The following is a 14,452-nucleotide window of genomic DNA, read 5'->3' on the forward strand; positions in this document are numbered from 1 at the left end:
CCATTCATACATAATAAAAAGAGCAATCCACACATGTCCTTGACCAATAGAAACTTGCATTTTCTCTCTTTGAATTAAATAGAAGATGACCTCCTTTCTCCTCATGACAACAGGCTACACACATAGTAGCCTCCTGCAACAAACTAGCATGCTCATGAAGAAAACAATCATGATTGCTTTGTGAAGGGAGGTGAGCCTTGAAGTGGAAGCATGAGCAGGAGCAAGAGCTATGGTGGAAGGAGCAGGAGCAAGAGAGAGAGGGACTCCAAATGTGGGAACTTTAATAGTCACAATGTGTGACTAGCCTTCCCTTTAAACAAAATATTAGTGAGTTTGGGAATCTCCCAATTCCCATTTTTTGAATACTAAAAAGGTGGCACCTAGATAGCATACCCATAAGTTTCTCAAAACTATATGATGTGACCTATCATTGGAAAGCGCTTGAAAAATGGAATCTATTGAGCTATAGAGCGCTCGATTTGGAGTTATAGTGTTCAAGTTAGGACAAATCCAAATATTTGACATGTCCCAAACTTATGGGAAATTCCCATATTTCCCAATATGGTGTTTTTATTCAAATGTCATTGAAAGGATAAAAAATGAAGTGATAGTGAGATGGGCGCCCGCCATCTGCAGTGTGCAAGCACAGGTACTGTGAGTCTAGTAATACACGGGCGGCTAGGCAAAGGCGCCTTTACCCCCAACAACCTTGCACTTAAAGGCGAATCTCCCTCAACGAGGAGGAAAAAAAGAAAAAAGTACAAGTGATAGATACAACAAGATGAGGAAATATTTCATCTCATCCTACACCCATCATCTTCCTAAGAAAGACAAAATGCTCCACTAAGAGACTTTTCGTGAGCAAGTCTGCAGAATTTTGGTCAGTCAAGATCTTGACAAGATCAACAGTCCTATCCTCAACGACCTCACAAATGAAGTGATACCTCATCTCAATGTGTTTCATCTTCGCATGAAAGACCGGATTCTTGGCTAACCTGATAGCATTCAGAGAATCCGAATGTAGTGTAGGAATAGCATATGTCATACCAAGGTCAGCAACCAAACAGCCTAACCAGATGACCTCCTTGTAAGCACAATGGGCACAACATACTCGACCTCTATAGTAGAGAGGGTCATGCATTTTTGCACCCCGGATATCCATGAAACAGCACTCCAATAAAAGTGAGCACATAGCTGAAAGTGGACTTCCTACTGCCCGTATGCCCTACATAGTCAGAGTTAGTGTACCCCACGACTCCTGTATCCTGACTGCCATAATAAATGCACATATTAGCGGTGCCCTTCACGGTATCCCAATGCCTCTTGCCAGATATAGCCATATAACGTGCCACAACACCAACTGCAAAAGCAATATCTGGATGGACGGCTATCATGGCATACAAAACTGCCCATTGTGGATGTATAGAAAGTCTTGGCCATCTCAACCTTTTGCTTATCTGCTTTTGTGGACAATCGGCCTATGATATCTTCACATAAGAAGACAATGGATAACCAATAGGCTTCACATCCTACATACAAAAGCACTCAAGGACTTTATGGATATACTCCTTCTACAATAGACAGAGTAGTCCCTAAGACCTGTCATGTCACAACTCTATAGAAACAGAATTTGTATTCTTTTTCATTAATTTGTCTATATAATTATTTATTAAATTTATTTCCTTTGCACTAATTAGATATAAAGAAAAGTGCATTGGAGCTGGCCACTGATGAGTGGTCTCACAGGTTATGGTGGACCCACGCGGTGGGTTAGAGAAAAGATAGTTCACACTTCCACCTATATGGCCCGATTGGGTGCCTGTGACTAGAACTCACGCATATCAGGGTTAGACTCGCACACAGAAAGGATTGATGCCTTGAAGTGTGGGCTAGACCCACCAGAACAGACAGTTACAATCAACAAGATGGCATGATCATGAAATGCTTGTATAACGTGCATGTGTGGGCTGAAAGTTTGAAATGCACATTTCTTTGCATAGGAAAGTCACATGAAGATTCTGATACCGTTTTTGCGATGTACACGGAAAAAGCTTTCATATGACACCCATATTGGGAGGGTCCCTAAATTTTAGGATGTCCCTAAATTTTAGGAGCCTCTAATTAGTCTAAAAATGCTAGTCCTAAAAAATAGGGATATCATTCTAAAAATAGTAAGTTCTGTACTCTGACTGTGCTTACTAAATTTGGTTGTTTTTATTCTTGACAGTATTCAACCCAAAAAGGAAGGCCATAGAGAAGAGACAAGTGTCAAGACACTTGTCACACAAGTTTCCAAGTGTCCCACCACTTGTCACATCTCATGACATGTGGCTGGACACTTGTCTTGTGTTACTTCATTTTCCCCTTTTGTACTAGCTCTTCCCTCTTCTATAAATAAGAGCTCGTTTTTCTTCATTCAACATCATTTTTCTTTTATGTAAACTCATGTACAGCACCCACAGATAGCCAGAAACTGGCCCCATCCATCTCCATCATCATCCCCCACTTCTCCATTATCAAATTCCTCCATATTCCCTCTTCTATCACTGCTGTTTTACAGGACAACAAGCCTGTAAATTCATTACAACACCTCATTTTCAAGCTCTTTCTTCCATTTTAGCAACAAGAAGCAAGCCCTATCCATGTACTACTGTTCAACGATGGAGAAGGCTGATTTCCCCTTTTTCTTCTCTCATACTGTAAAGAAATAAGTTCTTATCATTGCATAATAAATAATGCGTGTGTGTTTGTACATCTTTGCATGATCTTGTAAGAGTGAGAATTACTTCTTCTCACTCTCTGGTTGATTGTAACTGAGCCCTTCCCTAAGGGACTTGGGTTGAGCAAAAATACATTCCTTCGGGGGGGGGGGTTGCCCATCTTCAACCCTCAATCTTGTCTCCGTTACTTTTACATTTTCATGGCTGTAATTTTGTGAGTAATTTTCATTTTTAGCTTTAAGTGTTCATTCTCTTTTATATTAAATCTTGAAAACAAGCGAATATCATAATTGTTAAGCATACTACGTTGTTCGGGGTGTTTACACGTCATGCGTAATGTATTAAGAATCACGTGGTAGAGGGACTTGCTTAAGCTGATGTGCCAAATACACACTACATATACAAAAGGAAGCTCACTGAAGAACACAAGAAGAGAGATGGAGACCAAAAAGTTTTTCTTGTTGGTTTTTCTTCTCTCATACACAATACAATGTACACAAAGTATAAATAAGATACAATATAAAGAAAAGTGCCCTACTAAGTCAAACAGTACATAACTTACTACACTAGTCAACTGGTGTTATATCTATGCCAACTATAGATAGATATAACAAACTAAATATAATAAGTGATAAGTCAATGGCCATGTGAGTATCATAATAACCATGGACGTTCTAAGTGTAGACATACGGACCCATCTAGCCAGGTGATCCATCATCAATACCCGCACGTGTTGAGCTTGCCATCTCAACACTCTCCCTCAAGCTCAACTCTTTCTTTATAACTCCAAGTAAGCTTTAGAACTTTTGAAGCTTCTCTACACCCAATGTCTTTGTGAAAATGTCACCTATATGATTCTGTCTACTGACATATACCAAGTCAATCTCTCCGTCAAGTACCTTCTCTCTCACAAAGTGATAGTGCACCTCAATGTATTTTGTCCTAGCATGGAACACTAGGTTTCTAGCTAGCTGTATGCTGCACATGCTGTCACAATGAATGGTAACTGAACCATCTTCCTACACATCCAAATCACCTAATAATTTATACAACCATACCATCTCGCATGTTGCCATAACAGTATCTCCAGACTCAGCCTCTACTCGATAAAGCAATTGTAGGTTGCTATTTGCTACTCCATATAACTGCTACACTACTAAGGAAAAACATGAATCCATTAGTCGATCTCCAATGTCAACACTTAACTTCACATTGTGCTCCAATGGTACTGAAAGAGTCTTACATGCTATCATACCATACTTGAATAACATATCCAAGCCATACTGCCTTTGGGATAGCCATACACCATAATCACATCATCTGATCACCTCAATACCAAGAAAGTATCTCAGCTCATTCAAATCCTTTATCTCAAACTTCTTCTTCAATAAGTCCTTAACTTCAGCAATCCCATTGTCATTGTCACCCTATAATAATCAAGCCATCCACATAGATGACTATGATGAACAAACATGCATCTTCCCTTCTCACATAAAGTGAGTGATCAACATCGAAAATACGAAAGCCAATATTGACAAGATACTCTCCGATCTTATCAAACCATGCTCTGGATGCTTAGTTCAACCCATATAGCACCTTCTTTAACCTACATATATATATGGGATGCTCTAAATCCTCATAACCTGTTGGTTGCTTCATATACACCTCTTCTTGCAATTCACCATGCAAAAAGGCATTCTTAACATCCATTTGTTGCGAACTCCAACCTTTGACTACTGCGGAAGTTCGTCACACAAAACTTCCATAAAGGTTAGTTATTCTTGTCAAGCTTCTCAATGATAGGATTTCCACTGTTCTCTGCCATTATCACAAAAAATGATACAAAACAGCAAGCTAGTCTTTTGCAACATTTCACAACAAGTACACAACAATACACCAAGCAACCTTTTTCATTGATTACTGAATAGTACATGTAATCCGCAACCTATTCCTGTTTGTAAATAAACCTTATACTTGTTTCTTGGCAAACACCTCAAAAATTACAAATTCGAAATCTATAACTTGTGCATCTACTTTCGATCACTACAGCTGAAATCATAGTATACCCTAAAACTGCTATCCACAACATGGCGGCTCTAGCCAAGCGGTCCATCATCAATGTCCACACGTATGGAGCTTGCCATCTCAACATAATGCACATACCAAGTATATGAGAGCATGCCCTAGATCTTTCATCTCAAAGCTCTTTTTAAGCTAAGCCTTAAGAGCATTTAGCTCATCATGAGCGTTTCCTGCCACCAAAAGTATATCATCCACACAGAGTATCAAAATCAATAATGAACCATCACAAACTTTATTCGTGTACAAGCACGGATCCATAGCACTATTAATGTAGCCCTGTGATTGCATAAAATCATCAAACTTGCGGTACTATTCCCTAGGTGCTTGCTTTAGACCATAAAGACTCTTCCTCAGTCTACACACTAGGTGTTCCTTACTAGGCTTGGCAAAACCGTTAAGCTACTCCATGTATATCTCATCATGCAAGTCCCTATATAAGGAAGCCGTCTTAACATCCAATTCATAAATATCCAAGTCAAGTTGGGCAACCAAAGCTAGGACTAAGAAGCAAGGTGGTCATCTTGAATACAGGAGAAAAGACTTCATCAAAGTCAGCATCATGTTCCTACTTAAAACCCTTAGCAACCAATTTGGCATGTATGCTAGCTTGGGGTGGCCAAGGGTACTTTTCAACTTGTACACCTAGTTGCAAGGCCAAGCCTTCTTACCACTAGACAAGGAAACCAAGTCCCACATGTGATTCTTATGCAATGAGTCAATCTCAGATTGCATAGCCCTCTCCCAAGAGTAACAATCACCCTTGCACATAGCCTCATCATAGGTGAGAGGCTCTCCTACATCTATAACCAAGACATAATCCATAGAGAACGTATAACGGTCAAGAGGTCATCTATCTCTAGTAGAAAGCCTCAAGGCAAGTTGTGTTGCTTGTCCAACATCATGTCTAACATCCTGGCCATGAGCATTGGCTACTGGTGCAGGCTGTCAAGCTGGTTGTGCACGAGCAGGCGGCTTCTCTTGATAAATAACCCTGTGTATCTCAACCTTTCTTAGGTTGTCTATTCATCTTGTCTTCATGGAAGACTACATCATGGTTGCGGATGACTTTCCACGCCTGCATATCCCAAAGATGGTAACCCATCCCACCTGCATCTCCATAGCCAAGGAAAATGCATTTCACACTTTTCAGATCCAACTTATTGCATTGGTACTTGGACACATGGTAGAAGGCCTCACATTCAAAGACACACAAAGAAGCATACGAGGGAGGCTTTCCTGTCTATACCTACTTTACAACTTGAAAGTTAATACCACTGCAAGATGACCTATTAATAAGATGTACGGCAGTAGAAACTGTCTTAGCCCAAAAATGTTATGATAAGTCTGTCTGGCTAAGCATAATACGGATCTTCTCCTGGATAGTCCTATTCATATGCTCAACCATACCATTCTGGGAAGGAGTGTAAGGAGCCATCAACTGACACTTAATACCCTGCTCATCACAAAATTACTCAAAGGCACGTGAGACGTACTCACCGCCATTATTTGTCCTTAGGTATTTCAGCCTACGTCCAGACTGATTTTTTGCGAGAGTAAACCAACGCTGAAAGACAACCAAGACATCAGATTTCTACTTTATGGGATAAGCCCAAACCTTACATAAATAATCATCAATAAATATGACAAAGTACTTTGCATCCTCTAATGATTGACAAGGCATGGATCCACATACGTCTGAATGCATAAGAGCCAAAGGCTCACCCATGCATGGAATACCAAATTTTTTATGTGAATTCCCAATCCGCATGCTATATAAACAATGATCACATGACTCAAAATGTGAGTAGTCAAAAGGCAAAAGATACTACAAAGCACTAAGCATTTTCATTCCCTTAAGTGACATATGTCCAAGACGAGCATACCAGAAAGATACATGTGGGATAGAACCCGCTGACAAAATATGGCCAATAGTACCAAATACAACCAAGGGGTTGAGGCTGCCAGACTTCATATCTTTTGCAAGAACAAGCTTGCCACGAGTTAACTTCCATACAGAATCGCCAAAGCATATATGATAACCTACATCATCAAGTTGCCCAGCAGACATACGGCTTTTAGTCAGTGCGAGTACATGATGTACATTATGCATAACAAAAGTGCTACCAGAGAGAAACTCTAGAGTGATATCACCAATGCCAATAATAGCAAGAGATCAATCATCACCTAAGCACATAGAACCAAATACACTACAATAGGTATGAAATCACTCACAGTAGGGGATCACATGAAAAGATGCATCCAAATCCAAGAGCCAACATTGTGCATACATAGATTGAGCCTCGATCAGCTGAGAGGCATCACATGAAGAGGCTACTAATATATAGCCACCATCATACTCCTTAGGCTGCATGACATTTATCTCCTCAATCTTTACGCTAGACTTTACAGGTATAATACTACGATCATTGGATTTCTCCTACACTTTCTCTTTTCCCTTTTCTTTGCACTTGTCATCACATATCTTATGGCACTACGGTCGTATGTGTCCTGCTTTCCCACAATAATGGCATGTAAGATCAGACTTACATCCACGGGACTTGTTGTGTCTACATGACTTAGACCGGGACTTCTGAGCGTCCATCCCATGACAATGATTATTTTTTTTGCCACTTCTGCCACCTCTAACAGATAAAGCATGTGAATTGCAAGAAGCATAATTGTTTTTCCTGTTAATTTCTTCAATCAAAGAGCACTCTACATCTTTCAATTTCAGCCCATCAAGTTTGTTGATACAAATCGCAGTGCAAAATACATCCCAAGACTCCGGTAAAGTGCCAAGCAAAAACAAAGGATGAAAATTATCATGAAATGCAATATCTTGTTGAAGCAAATTCTTCATGATAGAATGAAACTGGCTAAAGTGAGCAAATAATGGGGTCCTCTCCTTCATGCGGAGATCCATCAACTATTTAAGCCAATACATTTGCGAAGCAAGGCTTTGCATTGCATAAAGTTTCTGAATCTTTTCCTATAGATTCCATGCACTCTGATCTTCATCTTTTACAACATTATTGTGGACCTCTTCAGAGAGTGTTAAAATGATAGTGGACTTGCATAGTGCATCTAAATCAGCCCATCATCATCATCCATCTTCTCGGGTTTAATACCCTTGTTTCTTAGTTGCTTAATCTGCAATTTATGCACCAAAACCGGCCATATTTGAGACTTCTAATAGCCATAGTTGGTGGCATCCAACTTGACAATGTTGAACAAAGCCATATCTTTGAGATGACCAGCCATAATAAGTCAAATAGAGGCAGACTATGCAAAAAACAAGCTGTTGTAATTAGTAGTAAACAGGTCAAAACCACTACAAAAAACAAGTGGAAAATAAAAGAAACTGCTAAAATGACCAGTTGTCCACCAAATATAACCAAAAAGAGTGTCAAATAATAATGATTGCCCTCAGTAAATGCTCACAATCTGCAATTTACAGCTTGTTGTAATAAATCATAGCAGTAGGTAAAAGAAGCCAAAAGCGGAGCTATCACTAATACATGACCAACTGCAACCGTCAGGAAGCAGATATATCGAACAATGAGTGAAAAAAATAGTAATGAGTACCAAAAACTGTCAACCAAGTAGGGTGTTGGACAAGATACATCTCATAGACATAAAAGTCAGGCATGTAATAAGTCTCAAGGTAACAAAAGAGACCAAGCATAGGCACAACTGATAGAGCAATGTAAGTAAAGCTCAATACAAAGCCATTCAAGATGCATACATAACTGACAACACCATGACAGAGATAGGTGTCTGCCTAAGAGTAGCGTCAGATTAACCCACTAAGCATGAACTCCATACATGAAGCATAGAGAGAACAAATACATGTCAATGTCCCACGATCTCAAGCTCAATTGCAAAGTCAAAGCTCTATGTACATCCAAATAGGCCAGAATCTCCCACTGGAAGGAAAGTCAGATGCAGACGGAGCAAGCACTACTCAAATACATGAAGTACATATCATCAGACATCAGACATCCAAGTAGGATACATCTAGAGCATAAATCTCAAAGTAGCTCAAGCCCATAAAATATAAAGCACTGAAGCTTCCAAAGTCGAGTAGCTAGCAACCAAACAGAGTGTCCAAGATCTCCAAAATGCTCAAATCACAAGTGAGGCCCCAAATGTCGATCAGACATAAACATTCCAAGTAGCATCCATTTCTGACATAAACATCAAAGCATGAAGCCTAGATGTCAAGCATAGACAATAGGCATAAACTGTCACAAAGAATGCCAATTGTAGTCCAATGTCAATTAGTGTAGGCCAAAACAGAGCTTAATCATTGCTCAAAAGCATTTCGGAACCAAAACAAAGAATTTTCCAACCTCCATATACATCCATATGGTCAAATGAATCACCTGAGAAGCACCTATAAGCAATAGGTAAAGCATACATTGATCAAATAAGCTTTAGCCCTGGTTATTACAGTAGTAAATTCACTATCAAAACTAAGTAAATCAGTCCTCAAATCAAGCTCAAAGCCACCTCAAATCATGGGCATATGATATACCAGTGTATTAGCATCAATGGTATACATTAGTAGTGCATATCGAACACCTGAATCATAGCCAAGAGTAATAGGTATATAAAATCCCTATTAAAAGAGCCCTACTGTATACAACAGTGAATACACTGTCAAACCAAGCTATTTCAGTACCAAAATGAGCTCCAAATCCAACCCATAACACAGATATAGCATTCCCATGTATATAGACATCACCCCAACATAACCGGGCATCATAAGACCAACAAAGCTGACCATAGAAGCATCAAACAGGGTGCTATCCTATATTTCCAGCCAACAAACCTCAGCCAAAGCAGAGTAAATGAAGTGATTAAATCAGTCCAAAATCAGCTTCAAGCAATGACATAGCATCCTCGAATATATAAGCATCAATCGGGCATCATCCAACCAATGGCAATGAGTGTAGACATCAAAGATTGGTACTGCCCTGTTTTATGACAATCCATGGACTGTTATAACAGTCCAAAACTAAAGCTTAACGCTCAAATCGAATGCCAAGAGTGGAAAGATCAATACCAAACATGAAAAACAAGTGTGTAAGTACTTGTATAACTGCCCAATGAAGAAGATATGTTGTAGGAGATGAAAAACGTGAGTTACACCTGTAGGGTGAGGGCTATGGGAGGCTGCTCCAACTTGCTCGAGAAGGCTCAAAGAGTGCCCAAGAAAAATGCCACTGATAGGAAGCTCAAACGGAGTGGCTATGGCTGCCAACAAAGAGATTATTACTATAGGTATTCGAATGGAAGTTGAGAATGTGCCGGACCAAGCTCGAGCTCACGAAAAAGAAGACTTTGATACCAGTTAAAGGGAGGTTAGCCCTAAAGTGAAAGCACGAGTGGGAGCAAGAGCTATGGTAAAAGGAGCAGGAGCAAGAGAGAGAGAGACTCCAAATGTAGAAACTGCAATAGTCACAATGTGTAACCGGCCTTTCCTTTATTCAAATATCACTGAAAGAATAAAGAATGAAGTGATTGGGATAGTAGGTACCCACCGCCTGTAGTGTGCACGTGCGGGTACTATCAGTGTAGTAATACACGGGCGGCTAGGCAGAGGCGCCTTTACCCCCACCGTTGTTTGGGTAGGCAAATACTGTGACTCCGAATCAGATTGTAGGTTTTAGTCAGATACTGTGCAAGCTGGTTTCCTGGTCTCAATCCTGACATTGTGCATGCTCGAGATGCGTATAAATATTCATCTTGGCTGCAAGAATTCCCAACCTGCATCAGAAACAAACCTGCATCCTAATATGTGTGTGTAGTATTTATATTTTCAGTACGTCATTGGGTAGGCGGATACTGTGATTCTGAATCAGATTGTAGGTTTTGATTAGATACTCACTGTGCAAGGTGGTTTCCTGGTCTCAATCCGGACATTGGGTATGCTGGACACGGGAATAAATAATGTTGTGTCTGAGGTTAAGTTCTTGATATAAAATTAGTATGTTCTAGATGCAAAATATGGGTTTATAGTAACAAACCTGTGGCCTAATGTGGGTGTGGAATTTATTTTTTCAGTAGGTCATTGGGTAGCAATTACTGTTGACTCAGTTAGATTGTTGGTTTTGATCATATATTCGCTGTGCAAGCTGTTTTCCTGGTCTCAATCCTGATGCTGGAGATGGGTACAAATTCTGTGGTGTGTGAGGTTAAGTTCTTGATAAAGGCCATGCATGATGTTCTGGATCGCAAAATATGGGTTTACAGTTGCCCAACTTAGCAGATGTCAAAAGGCAGATACAAAATGTTTAGTTTTCCCTCAAGTCATTCCTCATTGTCGAGGTTTAGCGAGCATTGAAAGAGTCTCCCAATCATTTGTCCATAGATGAAGCACCAAAACCAATCATTTGCTCATAGAATATACTGAGTTCCTTGGAAGGCAACACCAACCAATAAGATTGGAACATCCACCTAGCCAGAGAATGTAACAGGATCCCCTGTGAGAGTTAAGGCTATTAGAGGTGGTTGCAAGTTCCTTGTCACCTTCTGAGGGACGCCGTTTCACAGAGACAAATTGACTTGTACAACAAACCAGATTTCAACCCACCTCCTGGAAAATCAGACTCATAACCAGTTCCTAGTCAAACTCAACCTATTAAACTAGAAAGAGAATTTGTCTGCCAATGAACTGTGGAAGAGTGTATTTAAAGCATACTTTGTGAAGTCAAAGCCCATCTGCATCAAGTCCACCTTCAACAATAGCATTCACTACTTGCACTTACCCTAAATGAGAATTTCACACCATCCATATTACTTAAGGTAATTTAGAGGTGATTGCAAGAGCCTCAAGAAATTCTGCCACTTGATATCAAAAATATGGATTAGAGTAAAGATCTCCCTACTTATTGTAGGTATATTATTTTCCTCTAGAACCAGGGATAGGATCAATCAGATTGGAGCATTCAAGTGGCAGACCCTTTCCACATCCACGTTACCTCACTTGTGTCGTTGAAGTACTTTGCTATAGCCTCCACCAGAAAAGCCATGTTTTACACGTGTTCACTCTGTAGATAGAACCAAAAATAGTTACAACATCCATGTAAAACAAGTAAACATTTCAAAATGACATAACATTGTGAAATCCAGCTTGTCCACCTGGAGTCTGGATGATTCCAACCTTCAACAGAAGCTTCCACCCATGACAAAATGCATTTCATAGCATCCATTATAATGGAAGTCGACAGAGGTTGTTGGAACAGTCTCTACACACAAGAACTGCTTGCTTATAAGCATCCAAACAATTTTTAAAATTGTCACCTGCAACAGATATCCATCTTGGCTGGGAAAATTCCCATGCCACTGTTCCAGTAACAAACATGCAGCTAAATGTGTGTGTAATAAATAATGTTTACAGCAGGTGATTAGGTAGGTGAACACTGTGAGTCTGAACCAGATTGTTGGTCTTGATGAGAAACTTGCTGTGCAAGCTCCTCTGCTGGTTTCAATCCTGATATTGCGGATGCTGGAGATGGGTATAAATTCTGTGGTGTGCATAGTTAGGTTCTGTATAAAAATCATGATGTTCTGGACACAAGAATGGATTTACAGTTGGATAACCAAGGAGATGTGAAAGGGCATAATGCACAATGTTTGGCTTTGCCTCAAGAGACCCATGATGGTCGAAGGACAGCAACCATCAAGAGTCCCCCGATCATTTACTCATAGATGAAACATCGGAACCAAACTCTCTGGATCAATACTCTAGAACACACTGCATTCCTTGGGAGACAACATCAACCAAACAGCTTGGGATATAGAGTTAGCCAGAACATAGGATCAGGAAAAGACAAACCAGAAAACAGAAAGCACACATCCGCTCATAGGAAGAAAGAGACGCTTGCTGTAAAGCAGCAAAAGAGAGTCTCAGCACCATAAACACATCTCCAACCCCATATAACATCAATAGGCTGGCATACAAGCAGACAGACCTTTTGGGCCCTACTCTTACCCTCATACAGTGTTGCTTGATTTTCAAGCACACTCACACACAGAGGAAGGGAAGGGACCCCATAGTAACATGGGAAAGGTTATGTTCTCTCCAATGTAGATTAGATCTGACTGAGCTTTCGAGCCAGAACAATTCCGGCATCATGATGACAGAGTGGATGATGTACAGCCCAATTCAGTTTCGTAAGCAATGGTTGAAAGAACTGCAGCTGAACGTAACTGCAAAAACACATTTAAGCTCCACCGCAAGTTGGTTTCAAAATCACCAGATTCGAATCGTAACTGTGTTGAATGCTACAAAGATAAAATCACTGGTTTAAAAATGTAACTGTGTCGATGTTATACAGTAACATCGACACAACAACATTGGAACACACGACATCTGAAACATGTCCTGTACCGTCTGACCCGATTTCAATTCCTTTCTCGTCTTTTTGTCTGAGCTGTTTCTAGAAGTTGAAGGGATATACAAAAAGCACAGGACGTTAGGTTTGGAGGCTTTCGTGAGTTAGTCCACGATCCCTAATTGAATAAAGATCTCTGCTGGTATTTCACAAGTTAAGACAATCAACTGCCGCACAAAATCCAGGGCGGCGCAGTGCGACTCCCCCGGGATATGTTCATCGCGTGCATCCGAGAAGTCATCCGTAATGAGTACATACTCATTACCAAAGAACATGAGGACCAGCAACATGAAAGCAAGCATGAGTACATGAGGACCAGAAACATGAAAGCAAACGCACCGAAGCAGAACCAAGAACATGATGCAAACGCACAGAAGCACGCACGACACCACACCATGAGGGGGGATAAAGCGCCCCCTCAACAGACCAAAAGTCTTCTCCTTTTATTGCCAGGTAGGAGATCCACCCGGTGAGCGCACCCATAGGGGAAGGATCTCTCTCCTCTGTTGTTAGATGCTTGGTCTAATACAATCGATCAACGGCTCTTCAGATCGCTAAGGAGTGATCTGCTGCATTGTGCCAAGGCAAGGTGCACGGCAAAACCTAGTTTGGCAGACTGTTTGTCTGGTAGACTGTTTGTTATCATAGCTGCTTCCTACAAACAGGATCTCTATATTCTTCATCTTCCTCAAACGCCTTGCTACGTACCTTCGCGCCGCCCTCGCACAATTTACGAGCGCTTCCCGCGAGTATGCGCCTCCGCGTTTTATCCCACGCACTCATCCACGAGCGCCCGATCAGACAGATGGAGTTGGCAAGACTTCAGCATATATACACAGCACTAGCTTGAACTGATAAGTAGGAAAATACGATATTTACACGGTAGGGTGAAGGGCCAATAGTTGAATGAGGGGCCAGTGATTGTCTAATATCTTGCGAGTGTTGGGATCCAATGATAGCACACTTTCAGTTAATACAAAAAAAGAGGTGTTTTTTAAACGGTACAAGTGTACCACATAATAAAATGTTATATTTTTGGTATACAACTATACCTTTACTAGGCTTGAGCCATGTCACTATTCCAAGACTGATTGCCAACTCTGCATTACCTTGGATTTTTTAAAAAGAGGATCCCCTTCTCATCTCCACGCTCGATTCTTCTTCTTCCACTTCTTTGTCCATTTATTGGTCCCCACACCACCCACAAATGCTTCTTACCCACAAAAACCCAAGAGATCCACATGTAAG

The 14,452-nt window shown here is 40.6% G+C and overlaps 1 long non-coding RNA gene across 1 annotated transcript; it reads right to left on the bottom strand.

Moving 5' to 3' along the window:
- Positions 1-7,688: 7,688 nt before the first annotated feature.
- LOC148024336 (uncharacterized) lies at positions 7,689-13,517 on the bottom strand. Its single transcript, XR_015693243.1, has 3 exons — positions 11,949-13,517; positions 10,349-11,857; positions 7,689-9,198 (listed from the first exon to the last, which is right to left on the bottom strand). It is a non-coding gene; the product is annotated as an uncharacterized LOC148024336 (long non-coding RNA).
- Positions 13,518-14,452: the final 935 nt, after the last annotated feature.

Source organism: Lygodium microphyllum, chromosome 15, assembly GCF_053477565.2.
Source record: "Lygodium microphyllum isolate KBCC chromosome 15, Lygodium_microphyllum_v1.1.10, whole genome shotgun sequence".
Classification (NCBI taxonomy): Eukaryota; Viridiplantae; Streptophyta; class Polypodiopsida; order Schizaeales; family Lygodiaceae; genus Lygodium; species Lygodium microphyllum.